Below are 17,191 nucleotides of genomic sequence, written 5' to 3'. Positions count from 1 at the left end.
CAAAACATAGCATGACAATGCGTGGAGCTAGGTGTGCCCTAACGCGGTAGGAGGTGTTACTGGCGAAGGGGGAAGACATCCGAGAAAGTATCACTGGTGTTTCACATTTTTGGACAGATGAATCGGAGGAGGAAAGTAACATGTTTGCTATGCTAGGAATGCGTGGCGAATGAACGGGCTACGTATCCGGATTCGCCTCGTCGCTCTGACCAACTTTCATGTACAAAATATTTTCATCCGAGTTACGAATTATTTTATATTAATTCTTAAAGTTTTAATGGATTTTCTTAATTTATTTAATTTCGAAATATAAACAGTGAAATATTTTTTATAATTAGAAGGTAACTAGCCACACTCAATGACATGTGGGGCCAGGGGTTGGGTTGACCCAGTCAACAATTTTACTGGTCAACCGATGAACAGTGCATTGGGACCTACTTGTCATTGACACAAACAATTAATTAGGCTTTTAAATAAAAGAGGCCACCGTCATCTGTACATAGACTATTCTAGCCACTAATTAACCCCTAACTAAATAGCAATTAGCCCTAACTAATTGGGCTAGTCCCACGTGCAGTAGCACAAGCCACCACATGCATGGCCGTGCACACAACACAAGCCATTGCAAGGGAGCGCACGGGAGCATCCGGATGGGCGTGTGGGCTGGGCGACTATGGCGCATGGGCGGTAGCGGTGCGCGGCGGCGCGCGGCAGCAAGCACACAACAGTAAGAAGCAACATCAAGCGGAGGAGTAAGAGGAGTAAGAAGCAGCAGTAGTAAGCAGAAGCAGAGGAGCAACGGCGCAAAACCACCAGCAGCTAGCAGCAGAGTAGCAAGAGAGCAGCAACAACGCATAGCAGCAGCGGAGCGAGTGCGGGGCACGCGTGTTAGACTGTATAGCTTCTGTAGTTGTATACGTATATGTACGTATGATGTAACGTTGTACCCCTTCATTATATATATGAGATAGGCCATCCCTAGAGGGTTGAGCCGGTTCCCTCAAACCTATTGTCTCACATGGTATCAGACTAGGTCAACACGCTTCCACCAAAACCCTTAACCCGTCACGGCTGTTCCTGTCGCTCGCGCCGCGCCGCTGCCATCCTTGAGATCGCGCCGCCGCCGCCATGTCGGGCCCCGCCGCCTCCGGCTCCTCCACGGCTAGCTTCCTGCCGGCCTCCCTTGCGGCTCTACTCTCCCGACCCCTCGACCTTGCAGCGGCCTCGACGTCTTCGATCGGGACGAGGAGCATCGGGTCCCTTTTCTCCTCGTCGCCCGATCATCATGCGCTTGTGGCTCACACCGCTGCTGCCACAGCGGGTGCCTCGTCGCCCGTTTCCATCGGCGCGGCCCCGATCGCTCCATCCAGCGGTGGCCAGCCTCTCGCGCTGGTGGCGCCCTCGTCAGCCCTGATGGCTGGCCTTGCCGCATCGGGCCCGGCCACTTTGCCGCCTGTTCCCTCGGCCATCCCACCGTTTGCTCCCACGGCTGCACCCGCGGTCTCTGCCTCTACGGCGTATACGCCTCCGGTAGCCTACCCCGCGGGCTCTCTGCCGCCGCCACCTTTCCACTTTGGTAATCTCATCACCATCAAGCTATCATCAGACAACTACATCTTCTGGCGTGCACAGGTCCTTCCGCTCCTCGGGAGTCATTATCTCCTGGGCTATGTCGACGGGTCTCTCCCCTGTCCCCCTGCGCTGGTGGATAGCGTGCACGGCCCGGTCTACAATCCGGCGCACCGTGTTTGGACAGGGCAGGACCAGGCGAACCTCTCCTCCATCCAGGGGTCGCTCACTTCGGCTATTGTGGACTTGTTGTCTTCGCCAAGACGTCTCATGAGGCATGGACCATTCTTGAGCGCTCGTTTGCGGCACAGTCGCAGGCTCGTGTCTCCATGCTTCATCGCCAGCTTTGGTGAGTGTCAAAAGCTGGACTCCACGGCCACTGAGTTCTACAACAAGGTCAAGGGCCTTGCCGACACGTTGGCCTCCATCGGACAGCCCCTCACCGACTCCGAGTTCAACTCGTTCATTGTCAATGGTCTCGATGAGGAGTATGACGCCTTGGTTGAGATCATCAACGAGTGGGGTAACTCGAACTCCATGATGGCGCATGAGGTCTTTTCCCATCTCCTTCTCACGGAACAGTGGGTTGAGTCGCGCCGCTCCAGGGTCAGTTGGGGCTCCCTCTCGGCCAACGCCGCCACCAAGGGTGGCCGCCCTTCTTCATCATCTCGGACCCCTTTGGGGCTACCACCGCTGCCTGCCTCAGCCCCCCTGCTACCGCGACATTACCAGGGGCTGGCGGTAAGCGCGTGTGTCAGCTCTGTGGCATTGAAGGGCACTGGTCCTCTAAGTGTCACAAACGCTTTCAGAAGAGTTTTCTGGGTCTCGGCAATGATGGCAAGGACACGTGCAACTTTGCGCGTCAGGTGGCCATGGCAGATCGGCCGGTGTCCACGAAACAGCAAGGGCACACTCAGTCCTACTCTGTTGATCCCCACTGGTACATGGACTCTGGGGCCACGGAGCATCTGACGAGTGAGATGGGCAAGCTCCATACTCGCGAACCCTACCACGACTCCGACAAGATCCACACCGCCAATGGAGCAGGTATGCATATATCTCATATTGGTCAAACATCTGTTCTCACTAGGCATGCAAATAGGAGTCTTCAACTTCGTAATGTGCTTAGAGTTCCCTCTGTGACACGTAATCTCCTTTCTGTTCCTAAACTTACACGTGATAATATTGTGCTTTGTGAATTTCATCCTTTTGATCTTTTTATTAAGGATCGGGGCACGAGGGACATTCTTCTTAGCGGGCGGTTGTGCCAGGGTCTCTATCGTCTGGAGCATCCTGGTGTAGCTCGCGTTTTCAGTGGAGTTCGGGTATCTCCGTCACAGTGGCATGCTCGTCTTGGTCACCCGACCACACCTATCGTTCGTCATGTTTTGCGTCGTCATGAGCTTCCTAGCATGTCTAGTAATAAAGATGTAGCAGTGTGTGATGCTTGTCAGCAGGGGAAGAGTCATCAACTTCCTTTTTCGGAGTTTAGTCGTGAGGTGAAACATCCTTTAGAACTTGTGTTTTCAGATGTATGGGGTCCTGCTCAGACTTCTGTCAGTGGTCACAATTATTATATCAGTTTCGTTGATGCTTACAGTCGTTTTACCTGGCTTTATCTTATTAAACGCAAATCCGATGTGTTTGACATTGTTGTTCAGTTTCAAAAACATGTTGAATGCCTTCTCAAGCACAAAATTGTTCATGTTCAGTCGGACTGGGGGGCCAATATTGCAACCTCAACTCCTTCTTTCAGTCACTTGGGATCGCTCACCGTTTAGCATGTCCACATACACATCAACAGAATGGTTCTGTGGAACGTAAGCATCGTCACATTGTTGAAACTAGTCTTACTCTTTTAGCCCATGCATCGGTTCCGTTTTGATTCTGGAGTGATGCTCTCACCACTGCATGTTTTCTCATAAATCGTACTCCCACTCGTGTTTTGAACATGAAGACTCCCATTGAGGTTCTCCTTAATGAACAACCTGATTATACCTTTTTTAAGGTTTTTGGGTGTGCTTGCTGGCCACATCTTCGCCCGTATAACAAGCGCAAGCTTGAGTTTCGTTCCAAGAAGTGTGTCTTTCTTGGCTATAGCTCTCTCCATAAAGGATATAAATGTCTTCATGTTCCCACAAATCGTGTCTATATATCTCGGGATGTCGTGTTTGATGAGCATGTTTTTCCCTTTGCCAAGCTCCCTGTGTCCACTGCTGAACCACCATCTTTGCATTCATCCTCTGTTGCATCTGACCAATTTGATGATATTGCATACTCTCCTATTTTGTTGCCTAACCATGGTGCAGGCACTGGACGTGGGGCTCATTTGCAAATTTTGGAGGCGCCATCGTCTCCCTCGCTGGACTTACCAGCGGTTCACAACGATCAGGGTGTTCCCCTGCATGGCTTCGATCCTCGTGCCCATGCTCGTTCAATAGAACTACCCACCGCGCCGTGTGCTTCAGCGCCCCCGGCTTCTGGACCGGCGCCACTGGCCTCTGGGCTGCCTGCGTCGCTGGCTGGGCCGATCGGCTTGGCGCCCCTGGCTCCTAAGCTGGTACTGCCGCTTCACTCGGCCCCACCGGCCTCGGTGCCCTTGGCCCCTGAGCCGGCATCGCCGCTTCGCTCGGCCCCACCGGCCTCGGTGCCCCTGGCCCCTGAGCCGGCCTCACCTCCTCGGCCCGCCTCGCTCCCGGGCCATCCTCGCCTGGGCTGAGCTCACCTGCCTCCAGTGTGCTCTCGCCGGTGCTCTCTGAGGCCTCCCCGTCACTGGCCGAGTCGTCATCGCCATCGCCGTCTTCATCACCTGAGTCCTCTCCGGCTCCTGTGGCTCCTATGGTTCCTCAACGACCACACACACGGAGTCGCAGTGGTGTTTTTCAGCCCAAACAGCGGACTGATGGTACTGTTGCTTGGTTGGCTGCATGTCTGGCTGCTGCTCGTGCGGATCCTACCTCTGAGCCTCGTACGTATCAAGCTGCTCTGAGTATACCTCCTTGGCGAGAGGCCATGGAGCAGGAGTATCATGCTCTTCTTCGTAACCAGACATGGACCCTTGTTCCGCCACCACCTCGTGTTAATGTTATTGATTCTAAATCGGTTTTCAAAGTGAAGAAGCATTCTGATGGTTCTATCAAGCGCTACAAGGCGCGACTGGTTGCTAGAGGTTTTCGGCAGCGTTATGGTCTTGATTATGAAGACACCTTCAGTCCAGTGGTTAAACCTACTACTATCAGGCTTCTTCTCTCTCTTGCAGTTACTCGGGGTTGGTCTCTTCATCAGCTTGATGTGCAGAATGCTTTTCTACATGGTGTTCTGGAAGAGGAGGTATATATGCGGCAGCCCCCGGGTTCTCTGATCCTGATCGTCCTGATTATTTGTGTCGGCTCACTAAAGCACTCTATGGTCTGAAGCAAGCTCCTCGTGCTTGGCATGCTCGTCTTGCGACAGCCCTTCGTGCTCATGGTTTTGCATCATCAGCTCCTGACTCTTCGTTATTTCTTCTACAAAGGCCTGAAGTTACCATGTATCTGCTGGTCTATGTGGATGATATTATCCTCGTCAGTTCCTCTCAGTCGGCCGTTGCTGCTCTTGTTCGGTCTCTTGGTGCTGACTTTGCAGTCAAAGATCTTGGGCAGCTTCACTACTTCCTTGGTGTGGAAGTTGCTTCTGTTCCCAATGGTCTTGTTATGACACAAAAGAAGTACTCTTTGGATTTGTTGCAGCGGGCCGGGATGCTTATGTGCAAACCGACTACTACACCAATGTCTGCTACTGACAGGATTACTGCTGCTGATGGTGACCTCCTGCCTTCTACTGATGCGACACAGTACAGGAGTATTGTTGGTGGGTTGCAGTATTTGATGATCACATGTCCAGATATATCCTTTGCTGTCAACAGAGTATGTCAGTATCTTCAGGCACCTCATGACACTCATTGGTCTGCGGTGAAGCGCATCTTGCGCTACATTCGCTTCACGTTGTCCTATGGTTTGCACATTCGACCGAACCCCTCTGGGGTCATTTCGGCGTATTCTGATACGGATTGGGCTGGCAGTCCGGATGACAAGCGATCCACGGGGGGCTATGCTGCTGTGTTCTTTGGTTCTACCTTGATCGCCTGGAGTGCTCGGAAACAGGCCACTGTTTCGCGTAGCAGTACTGAAGCTGAGTATAAGGTTGTGGCTAATGCAACTGCAGAAATTATCTGTGTACAGTCTTTGCTTCAGGAATTGGGTATATCTCAATCACAGTCTCCTATTCTTTGGTGTGATAACATCGGTGCTACATACCTATCTGCTAATCCGGTATTCCATGCCCGAACGAAACACATCGAAGTGGACTATCATTTTGTACGGGAACGGGTATCTCAGAAGCAACTACAGATCAAGTTCATCTCTTCCAAGGATCAACTTGCAGACATCTTCACCAAGCCATTACCTCTTCCACAGTTCGAGACTTGTCGACGCAATCTTACCCTTCTAGATTCTTTAGGAAGTGGCTAAGATTGAGGGAGGGTGTTAGACTGTATAGCTTCTGTAGTTGTATACGTATATGTACGTATGATGTAACGTTGTACCCCTTCATTATATATATGAGATAGGCCACCCCTAGAGGGTTGAGCCGGTTCCCCCAAACCTATTATCTCACAACACAGACGCAGCAGGCGTGCGACGGTGGGTGCGGCCAGGCGTGGGCGGCTGCAGGGGAGTGGCCGGTGCGAGGCGGATGCAGGGCGCATGCCTGGGCGCGGCCAGGGGCCACGGCTGCGGGCAAACGAGGCCAGGTCACAACTAGGGAAGGGACGCACATGGACGCACGACTCCAGCGCCAGCCATGGCGGTTACAGACGGCTACAGAGAAAATTTCGAAGGGGTGAACGGGGGAACGGGGTTCCGGTTGTGTGCTCGGGGAGGCCGGGGATGCACCGGTGGTGGAGATCGACGGCAACGAGTGGCGGGCACCGAGGATGAAGTCGCGGTCGATCCGCTTGATACTGGGGCCTTGGGCTCGATTTGGTCTTCGTAGGTGATGTAACTAGGCGCGACGGAGGTCCAGGACAAGGTCCTAGTCGGCGACGAGCTCGGTGTGCACGCGGACGTCGAGGTCCATGGTGATAATAAGGAGGCCGAGCTCGGGATCAAGGGGAGAAGCACGAGGGGAGGAAAGTGAAGGGATAGGGTTCATCCGCGGGGGCTCGGGGAGATCTTATCCACGCCAGGGCGACGGCAGATGGCCGACGCGTGCGGAAGGCCTCCACGCCTCCAAGTCACCTTTTTTTTGAGGCAAGCCTCCAAGTCACCTGTAGCGAGGTGGGAGGAGAGGTGGAGGTGGGCTGGGCTGGCCATTTAGCTTAGTGGGCCAAAGTGCCCAGAAGATTAGGTCCTACTCCTTATTTTTGTTTTCTTTTCTATTTTTCTCTAATTATTTTCTACTTTGCATTTTATTCTAAAATCAGTTTGACTTTTGTTGAATCTGAAAATTGGCACATAAATAGCATACCACATTTTGAGCTATCAGAAACAGTTTCAATTCATCTTGAAATGTTTAACAATTTTTTAAATAAAAAAACTCAATTTAACGGTGTTGGTTCTGTTTAAATGAAGAAAGGGAATTTCACTAATAAGAAGAATCATTGGTTTCTTCATGAAAATTAGTTTGTGAAATTTGGCAACCCAACGAACATTTTTTTATTTACTGTTCAAAGAAATAATAATTGGACTTGTTATTTGAATTTGAATTTGACTTGAATTTTAATCAAGTAACAATTGTCTTAGTAGAATGGTGATGACATGGCATCACTAGGGTGAGGTTACTGTAGCTTAACTATCGGGGTGTCACAACTCTCCTCCACTACACGAAATCTCGTCCCGAGATTTAAGAGGTAGAGTTAAAGGGAAGGAATTGGTTACGAAATTCTAACGAGTCTTCTCGCTCTTGGTTGCTCTTCCCAAAGTAGTTGATCCTTTTCGTTGATGTCTTTATTTTTCTGCTTCAGGTCATCATGATGAAGTCAGCATCCTTTCTTTGGGGACTCCATCGTACTTATGAAAGAATAAAGGGTGGGTATTCTGAGAGAACGAACCGCTGCAAGGTTGACTATCTGGTTGATAACATCAAGGAAGGTGGCGGAAAGTAACTCTCGAATTGAAACTTAAGAGATTATCGAGAGCAAAGTAAGGAGGTATCATGGGAAGTTTCAAGCGGGTAGGCAATCGTTCGATGCCTGAAACATGGGCGTGAAAGGGGTTCAAAGCAACGGGAATAAGTATTGTGTCTGATAACATAATTGATGATCTCTCGGAAGGTGGCTCATGAATTACATATGAGGCCATGCACGAGGAACAACCTTGGGAACAGGGGGTGTACATGAGAGTCAGGTTTCGATCCTGGGAACTTTGGGTTATGGGCCCACCATGTGGGTCAAAAGTAGGAAGGCGGTGACGATTTGCACGATCATGTAAGCAAGGCATGCCAGAGGATAGCATGTCAGTTATGTCAGCAACAACATTGGTACCATGGGCAAGGGACGAAGAGAACCATTTTCCTGCTCGTTGAACAAGGCGGGCCAATAGGCAAAGTTCTCGTCCATCGGCGGTTACCGGGATGTCATCAATAGTAGAAACAGGGTCTCACTGACAGAGTTGTACACCGAGGTGTTGACATAAGCAGTGAATTATTACTGCTTAGATTATATAGATCACAAGAAAGGTCAAACAAACCAATGGAAAGGAAAATGCGATTATCAGATTAAACAGAACAAGGAAAAGACAATGTGTTTAAACACATATTTTAGGGGGTATATCCTTCCCAAGGACAAGCAGAGCATGATATCCATGACAGGACATAAAGTAGAAAACCCCTTTTAGGTAAGGGGAGAGATATTCCATGGCATTACCCATGCAACGGTGTTTGGATAATTTATAAAGAAAATTTTTCATTCGGCTTCGAATGTCCTTGTTGAAAATCAGAGTACCATATACATGCTTCAAGATAGCGTTGACATGGTCTTTAAGCAAAGATCAGACTTTAAGTACACAAAGGATCCATCAGGAACAACTTATTGAATAAGTCTTACAATTTTCTCATGGAAGAATGGTTAACCTTGCTAAAAGGAAACTATAACAATAGGTCCTCAGGCCAGGGGTGCTAGGCACGACATCACCTTACCGGGTCACATGAAGACCAATGTTATAACTCTTGGAAATATTTCCCAACCATTATATCTGACCGAGATCCAGTTATGATTGGCGTCAGGATACCGCAGACTCGGGATGCCTGAGAAGAGAGGTGCAACACAAATTGTCGAGATGACATTGTAAGATTCTCGGGAATTGAACTGTGGGAGCGAGTTCTGAAACAAGAGTTCATCATTAAATCAAGGAGAGATGAGGAGGTGGCTGATTGGCTCAGCGACAATTCATTGAGATTTTCAAAAGATGGATTTCCACACTTATGTGAACAAGGAGATATCATTTTTCAGATCAAATGATATAAAGAGGTATGCTCAAGGAAAACATACACAGTTAAACATTGGTTGAAAGGTCCACCCGAAATATGGGTTTAGGTAGCATGATCAAAGTTAGGATGGTGATTCGATAATCAATGGTCTAAGAATGAATTATCGACCATTAACTTCAAAGCAATAGGGTTGCTAGAAGTTTTGAACTCGCACAACAAAATTCAATTATCGGTTTTTCGATTAGAAACAACGCAGGGACCAAGGAATGAACAGATATGGCAAGAAGTATCACCTACATCAAGAATTCTTAAGAGGTGGTAAAATTCTCATGACATTCTTGACATAAAAAGAAGGTAATACTCCAAGGTAAAGGAGAACAAATGCTGGATAGCAAGGATCTCCAAGTATACCCAAAACACGAACAAGTTTGTGTTGAACGGAAGGCAATAAAGTGGTCGATGATAACACCAATCATTGAGGGCAGGGGTGTTATTTCTCATCATGAATTCAATTGATATCTTGGAAGACCTCAGAATGTTGATGATGATCACGACACATTTGTCGAGAGGTTTCAAGAAGATGTAACCGATCGGCGATGACAACAAGTCAACAGAATGATGAAGAGAAAAGTTATTAAAACCATGGGTACGACACAAACTCGAAATCAAGCATGTTGTTCAAGGACAATTGATATGACGAGGAAGATCGACGTAAGATTAGCTCACCGTTGAAATTGTTGCTCCGGGAAGAAGGACCAGGTAGCACAGTTAAAATCAGCATGACAAGGATATAGCCAAGAAGACTAGGAATGACGTGATCGAGTTTAAACTCGTAAGTAATGAAGGTTATCAAGAGTTGTTTAATAGTGGTGAGGACTTGAGTCAGTTATCAGTGTCTTTGAGTGTTTAATAACTCAGAGCCCGTGAAAAATTTGAATTAGTGAGAATGTAGCACTTGATGAAGAACTCATAAGAAGTTATGCAGTTCCATGATAAGGTATACATCGTGTCCATGGGCATGAACACAGGGTTCAAGGTCGACTCCCACTTGTTCAACGCATAAAGTTTCTTTCACCTCTCGTATTTCGAAAATGACATTAGTTGTTGAAAGTTTTTACCTGATGCAATATTAGATAAGTATGACCCGTGAAATCTTTCGGGCTCACACAGATTAAGGAAGACGTAGGTGATGAAGCCATGTACCTAGGGTAGGGTCATGGATCTGTCCAAGATATCCTCCCCAAGGACATCTCTAAAAGAACCAGAAGCAGTCAAAGAAAAATCATCATCCACTCGACCATGAAGCCATGTTCCACTCGACAGTCTTGAAGACACTCGACCGTACGAACAACCACTCGACTACCAGAAGATCTAGAGCCACTCCACTCTGCAATGGTCAGGATTTAAGTCATAGCCTTAATGGTCATTATGTACTTTTATTACAGGCGTTACCTGTAATGTCTCCATCTTTATGTACCTTAAACCCTTTGTAACTAAGGGCGGGAGGGGTCTGGCGAACTCTATATAAGCCACCCCCCTCCTCAGAGACAAGGGTTCACACCCCCTGTAACACACACGCATATAATCCAGTCGACCGCCTCCGGGCTCCGAGACGTAGGGCTTTACTTCCTCCGAGAAGGGCCTGAACTCGTAAAACTCGTGTGTACAACTCCTCCATAGCTAGGATCTTGCCTCTACATTCCTACCCCCCATTCTACTGTCAGACTTAGAACCACGACAGTAGGTTCAACCCATTAGAGCATCTTAGGAACATATACCACAAACTTCAGAGTGAATAATACAAGCTCGAAAGTAGAGCATGGTTCACAAAGCAGAGGATACATTTACCAAAGGCATTATATACCCATGGAAAGGCTCACAAGGTTATTCAATATGAAGGACACTGTCGGATAAAATCCGACAAGGGTCTGGTGGTCCACAAGGGATTTGATGTGAGCATCGGTACTCAACCAGAGGAAGAAAGAATGCAAGGAGGTCAGATTATAGAAACAACTGACTAACTCAAAGCTCACATGCAAAGGAATTATGAATTCCAAGACAAGGGATCAGAAGCAATGCTTTGATTAGGGATGGATAAGTTGAATAGCCTTAGGGGTACAATCGATGACAATTTGATTGGTCAAGATCCAGCTCATGTCCGGAATGACGTCTGAATTGGAAGGATAAATTCCAGGAAACAACTGATGATTATGTCCATTCACACACATGTTGAATCAAAAGGATCGGAATGACAATCACAAAGGTTTTTAAAGTAAATTGATAGACCAATGGAATTAACCGGAATGCAAGTACACAATAATTCCAAGAACAACTGGTTGTTGAGGATTTTTGACAGATCAAATAGTATTTCAAAGTATTTTACGGAACACAAGAACAACTGGGAATGAGTGGATACTCGATAAGTGCGATCCGTAGGGATATTTCTGCCGCAAGGAACTACAAGGCAGTGGTACAAGGGATTCTTAAGAGTCGGAGAGAAATTCGATGCATCTTGTAATAACAAGAGAAACTCAGAGTAATTGTATGAACAACAAGTGTATGTCATTATCCATATTGATATATCGATAGTAGGGAATTGAAAAGGCAGAGGGCACAATGGTCTCGGGAATGATCGAAGAGTATCTTCAAAATCTTCTGGTGCAGTAGGCGATCATCTATGATAAGGGGCTCTCTGGGAGAAGTAGTTACGAGAACCTAGAGTCAGATTTAATAAAATCATTTAACCTGAATAGAAGAGAGATCAGAGTCCCAGAGTAAGGATCGAGGAGTAAAAGATCCTAATACCACCCAAATGGCGACGTGGGCCCGTAGGACACACAACCATGTTAGTAAAAGTTCTGTAATGTCTAGACTCAACTTCGGCCAATGTCGGATTTCGGGTTCCGGCAGACCCTTGAGGTTCGAACACTGGGGTGCGCGCGGAGACCTCTCCCCTACCGATCTACGTCCAATCTCCTCGCGTGATCTAAACTGGAAACAACGAACAACACAAGGGACACAAGGTTTATACTGGTTTGGGCCACCGTTGTGGTGTAATACCCTACTCCAGTGTGTGGTGTGGTGGATTGCCTCAGGGGCTGATGATGAACAGTACAAGGGAAGAACAGCCTCGCGAGAGGTGTTCTTGAGCTGGTGCGATGAATTGCTAGGGTGAGTTCAGTCGCCTCTCTCTCTCTCTCTGCTAGGGCTCTACCAGATTTCTGGATGTCTTCTCCATGTTTTCTAGATGTCTCTACTCTGTGGTGGCTAGCTCTATTTATAGAGGCCCCGGACCTCTCCCCAAATAATGAGTGGGAAGGGCGCCAACAATTGGCCATTTTGAAGGGGAACATCTAGTACAAGTTATCCTGACCAAAGGTGGTCTTCGGCTGCCAAAAGTACCGGTGATGACGTCGTCTTGGGCTCCACGGTGACCTCCGTCCTGCCGCTCTGCTGGTCTTGGTCTTGTTGCACCGGAATGGCAACCTTTTCCCGATGCCTTGGCCTGCGCTTGCCCCCTTTGCACCAAAGGGGAAACAAGGACACTGCGCAGGTCGGCGCCCGCCTGGAGCCCGCCTGGTCTTGATCGTCATGGCTTGCGTCACGGGTTCCCCGCGAGGTGTCCCCGCCTTGATCTCTCCGCCTCCTCGCGAGCCTACCGGATGAGGCTGCCTCTGAGGAAGCTTCCTATCGTCCGCCCCGCGAGGCTTGGCCCCTCGCGAGGGTCTTGAGCTTGAGCTGATGAAGATGGGTCGCACTGGGACTCCACTTGAGCCACGCCACAGGCCGTAGGCAGGCAAGTCTGGGGACCCCCGTTCCCAGAACGCCGACAGTAGCCCCCGGGCCCAAGGCACGCCCGGGCTTGGCCTAGCAAGAAAGCGAAGGGGCAAGCATGAAGCGCCGCGGGCCCCAACAGCCTGCGGCCTCGGGTGCCGTGTGGCGGTTGATTGGATGTGGGCGTCTGCGCTTCCCCATGATGCCTCGGTGACTGCACGAATTGACAAGTCCCTGCATGCAGAGAAAACGGTCATGATTACCTGCGATCGTGGTGCCCGGCGGTTGGCCCCCGCCAGCTATAAGTACGGGGCTGTGCGAGCCCCTTCAGTCCATCCCTTCATGTTGTTCCTTTCCTTCTCCTTCCTTGCTCTTGCTTCTTATTACGCCAATGGCACCAATCCACCGGTTCTCTACAGAAGAGAAGGGAAAGGCCCCCCGAGAGGGTCCTGACCCACTTCCGCCAAAGAAGCGGCTGGTCCTCTGCCACCGAGAAGAAGGTGCTCAGCAGGAGGCACCGAGGCCCTGGTACGAGCGTCCGCCGCCTGGGTTTCCACTACCCTTGCACGCCCGCGTCGTAGGTCCTGCGGGAGAAGGCATCGAGCAACATCGACAGTGCCGCCATCGACCCCGGCGAGTCACGGTGGTGCGCGTCTTTCCTCCTGGAGTCCACGCCGGACGCTCCTCTCGCGAGCTCGTGCTCCATGCCGCCATGCCTCCAAGCTCTTGGATTCGCCTCCCTCCTTCCTTCGCCTTCGAGATGCCGCTGAGCAGGGCTCTGGAGCTCTGGCTGCAGCACGCTGACTGCAACACCCTTGCGACCGGAGTGGAGGCCGCGGTCGTCGCTCCGGGCAAGGTCTTCATGACCCGGGGTTGGGGCGAAATCGCCCGAGTCTGTCGGATGGTAGGCGTCCTCATAATTCATCTTGAATACGACGGCGCCTCCCTGATGTTCTCCAAGGTCTTCGATGCTGAAGGACGTCGGCTGGAGTGCTGCCCCAGGGAGAGCGGCAGGGGCGATGAACCGGCAAGGACGTGGCCTGCCCGTCGGCCCTCCAGCAGCTCCTCAGGCAGCAGCGGAGGAGCTAGGGAATTTAGTGGCTCCCCCGAGCTCCTTGCGACTCCGGAGACGAGCAACGACAGCTACGAGCCCCCGAGCTCGCGCGGTGCTCAGAGCGGGGCAGCTGCGTCCAGCCGCTGGCGCCACTGATCTGGATGGGGTTGGCGTCGATGTTGGGTAGCCCACTGTTGATGATGGCGTCCCTTGTGGCGGTGCGGGCGATTAGCGTTCCTTAGGATTAGTACTCTTGTTCCCTGCGAGGAATCGAAGCAACACCCTGTGGGAGTATGTAAGGCGCCTGCCATGTCTTTTATGAATATTATATCCTTAATATGAATCAATGCGAGGTGCTTGTCCTGTCTCATCTCGGCTCCCCCTTTCTATCCTCGTGAGGACTTGGCGCTCTACGCTGACAGGTCCCAGTCCCCAGGCAGGCTTCAGCCGTTGCTGGTATGCCAGGTCCCGATGCCGTGGTCAAGGCCAGGAGGTGAGCGGCCCGAGGTCCGGTAAGAGCCCCCGAGTCGCGATGCTCGGGAGGTCCCCTTTAGCACTCAAGCAGCCCTCGCTGGGCGAGAAAGGAAGGTAACGTCCCCTTGACAGAGCCGCACTGGGCGAGGGTTTTGCGCTGCGTTGGTCCAACTCTTGAGTTAGGTGTAGTTCCTCGATGAAGCACCTGGCCCGAGCGGTGGCAGCTGAGGCGCTGCTGGGTTAGGTCCTCGTGAGCTTCTTCCCACTCCCCCGCACTGTCACACCCTAGCAAGTTCATGCATTAGAGTGTTTGCATCATGTTTAATCCTCCCAGAAAGATGAAATGGGGATAACAGAACCCCCAGCACCCTCTTAAACCAACTAGGGTTTACTAAAATTTGTTTCAATGAACCCAAAATGCCCTTCACAAAATGTTCATCATTTCTGGATTGGGATAAAACCCCTGGCAAAAATGGTGCACTCTTTTCTAGGACATTCTGGATTTTTTGAATTAAATCATAAGTATTTGAATTTGGGCATTTAAATGCTATAAAATATTTTAAATGCTCAAATAATTCTGGAAATAAGTGTGGGCTGTTGGAAATAATCTAAACAGAGTCTATGATTATTTTCAGGATTTTTGTAAGTGCCTAACTATTTTTAATAAAGCCACAAACTTACAGAAAAATAGAAAAAGAAAAAACAAAGCAAGCAGAGGTTTACCTGGCGCCCACCTGGCAAGCCCACCTGCCGGCCCAGCCCAGCCACCGCTCTAGCGAGCTGCTTGGCTTGGCCAGGCAAGCAGGCAGGTGCTCGACGCCGGCACCTGCGCCCGCGACGCAGCTGCCCGCCGCCCTGCTTCCTCCCCTCGCTGTGCTGCCGCCCTGGATCGGTCACCCACTCCTCCCCCGAGCTCGCAGACACGCCTCTCTCTCTCTCCCCAGCTTCTCTCCCTCGCTCCCCTGAAGCCATGGCCGCCGCAGCCGCCGCCGTCTCACTGTCGTAGCCATAGCCACCGTTGTCCCCGTGCCGCGCCACCGTGTCCACTAGCTCCGCCATTGTCGACTACGTCGAGCAGGCCGAGCCCCGATCGCTCGCCCGCTCTGGAGTCGCCGCTGACCCCGTCTCCCCCAACTCCGGCCGCCGAGATCGCCATCGTCGCCCCGCTCAGCTCCATCCTTCCCCGAGCCCGCTTTGACTCTTGCTGCAATCTCCGTGAGCCCAGCTCCGTCCTCCCCCTCCCCACTAACTCCCTCCTGCACCGTGTGCACCGCACCACGCTCACCCGAGCACCCGCCGCCGCCGAGCTCGTCGCCGACGTGACTCCGGCCACCCACCGGCCACACCATTGCGACCAACACACTCACCGCACTCGCAGGAGCCCGTAGCACCACTCCACGCGCCTCGTCGTGCCCCGTAGCCTCGGTTTTGACCTCGCCCGAACTCCGGCGACCGCCAAGGTCGTCGCCGGCGACGTTTCTGGCCACCCCAGCTCCACCCACTGCCACCACTCGATGCGACTTGCTCCCAGTTACGCGTGATGCTCTCCGCCACCCATTTGGTCGCCGGAACACGTAGATGCACTTCCACCGCCGCGTTTGGCCTCACCAGCGGCTAAACGCCAGCGGGTTTGACCCGTTGACTTTGACTGGGTGGGCCCAGGTTGACTCCCGTGAGTCTATGACAAGTGGGCCCCCCTCTGCTAATTAACCTAGGGTTAGCACTAACTAATTTTAGTTAGTTCAGGTCACTGACATGCGGGCCCAGGCCCCACTGACAGTTTAGTTAGTACTAACTTAATTCTGTTAGTTAGCTGAGACACTGACAGATGGGGCCCACAAGTCAGGTTTGACCTGGGCTGGCGCCTGATGTCACAGTGACGCAGTGCTGACGCAATTATTTATTTTCTAGAATTAATTTTAGATAGGAAATTCCAGAAAATAGCCTAAACTTCTAAAAATCATAGAAAATCAACCATAGCTCCAAATCAAACAAGTTATCTATGAAAAATGATCAGAAAAATTCAATCTTTCCATCCGTAATGGTTTCATGCATGACAAATCACTCTAACCTTGCTGTTTAGGTGAAACAAGCTAATACACTTATTATGCATAAGAACTTAAGCTTCCATTTGAATCTTTGATTCAAATGGACCCATTTCAACTTGTTTCACATTGCATTAGGCAGGACACCTCATTTTGCCATGTCATAGCATGCATCATATTGTTGCATATTGCCATGTGTTGATTATATTCTGTGGTGTCTTTCGTGGTAGGTTCTGCCTCCAAGGATATCTCCGAGTATCCAACTGAAGGGCAGTACCCTACTAGCACTCCATCAGGCAAGCAGCCCCATTGATCATATCGATGCAATCCCATGTTATCGCCTCTGCTCTCGTTTACTGCATTAAGACAACAACGTTTCAAACTGCTGTGTGCTACGATAGTTGAACCCTTATCCTCTACATGACCTGTCATTGCCACAATAACTAGATGGAACCCACTAGCATGTGTAGGAGTTGATTGAGCCATGTATGTGTTTCCTACCTTGCTATGCCTGCTATGCTTAGAGTTGGGTCAGGTCTGGTTCATCTGGGTGATGGGCTTGAGTGAAATGATTATGTCGGTAATGTGAGGGATGTGTTGAACATGTTTTGATAAAGGTATCGATGAGAGGCCATGTAGGAGTACATGGTGGGTTGTTTCATTGAGGCCATCCATAAAAACTGAGATCTGTATGCGTGATTTAAGATTCAGTTACTACCACACATTAGGCCCTGAAATATGACCCCGCTCGACTTACTGACCCCTCTCGTCCTCTGTCCAGGAGTTGCAACTAGTTTCTGGTGTTTGTAGG

Source organism: Triticum urartu, chromosome 4, assembly GCF_003073215.2.
Source record: "Triticum urartu cultivar G1812 chromosome 4, Tu2.1, whole genome shotgun sequence".
NCBI classification, from domain to species: Eukaryota; Viridiplantae; Streptophyta; class Magnoliopsida; order Poales; family Poaceae; genus Triticum; species Triticum urartu.
Note: the sequence above shows the minus strand (reverse complement) of the source record.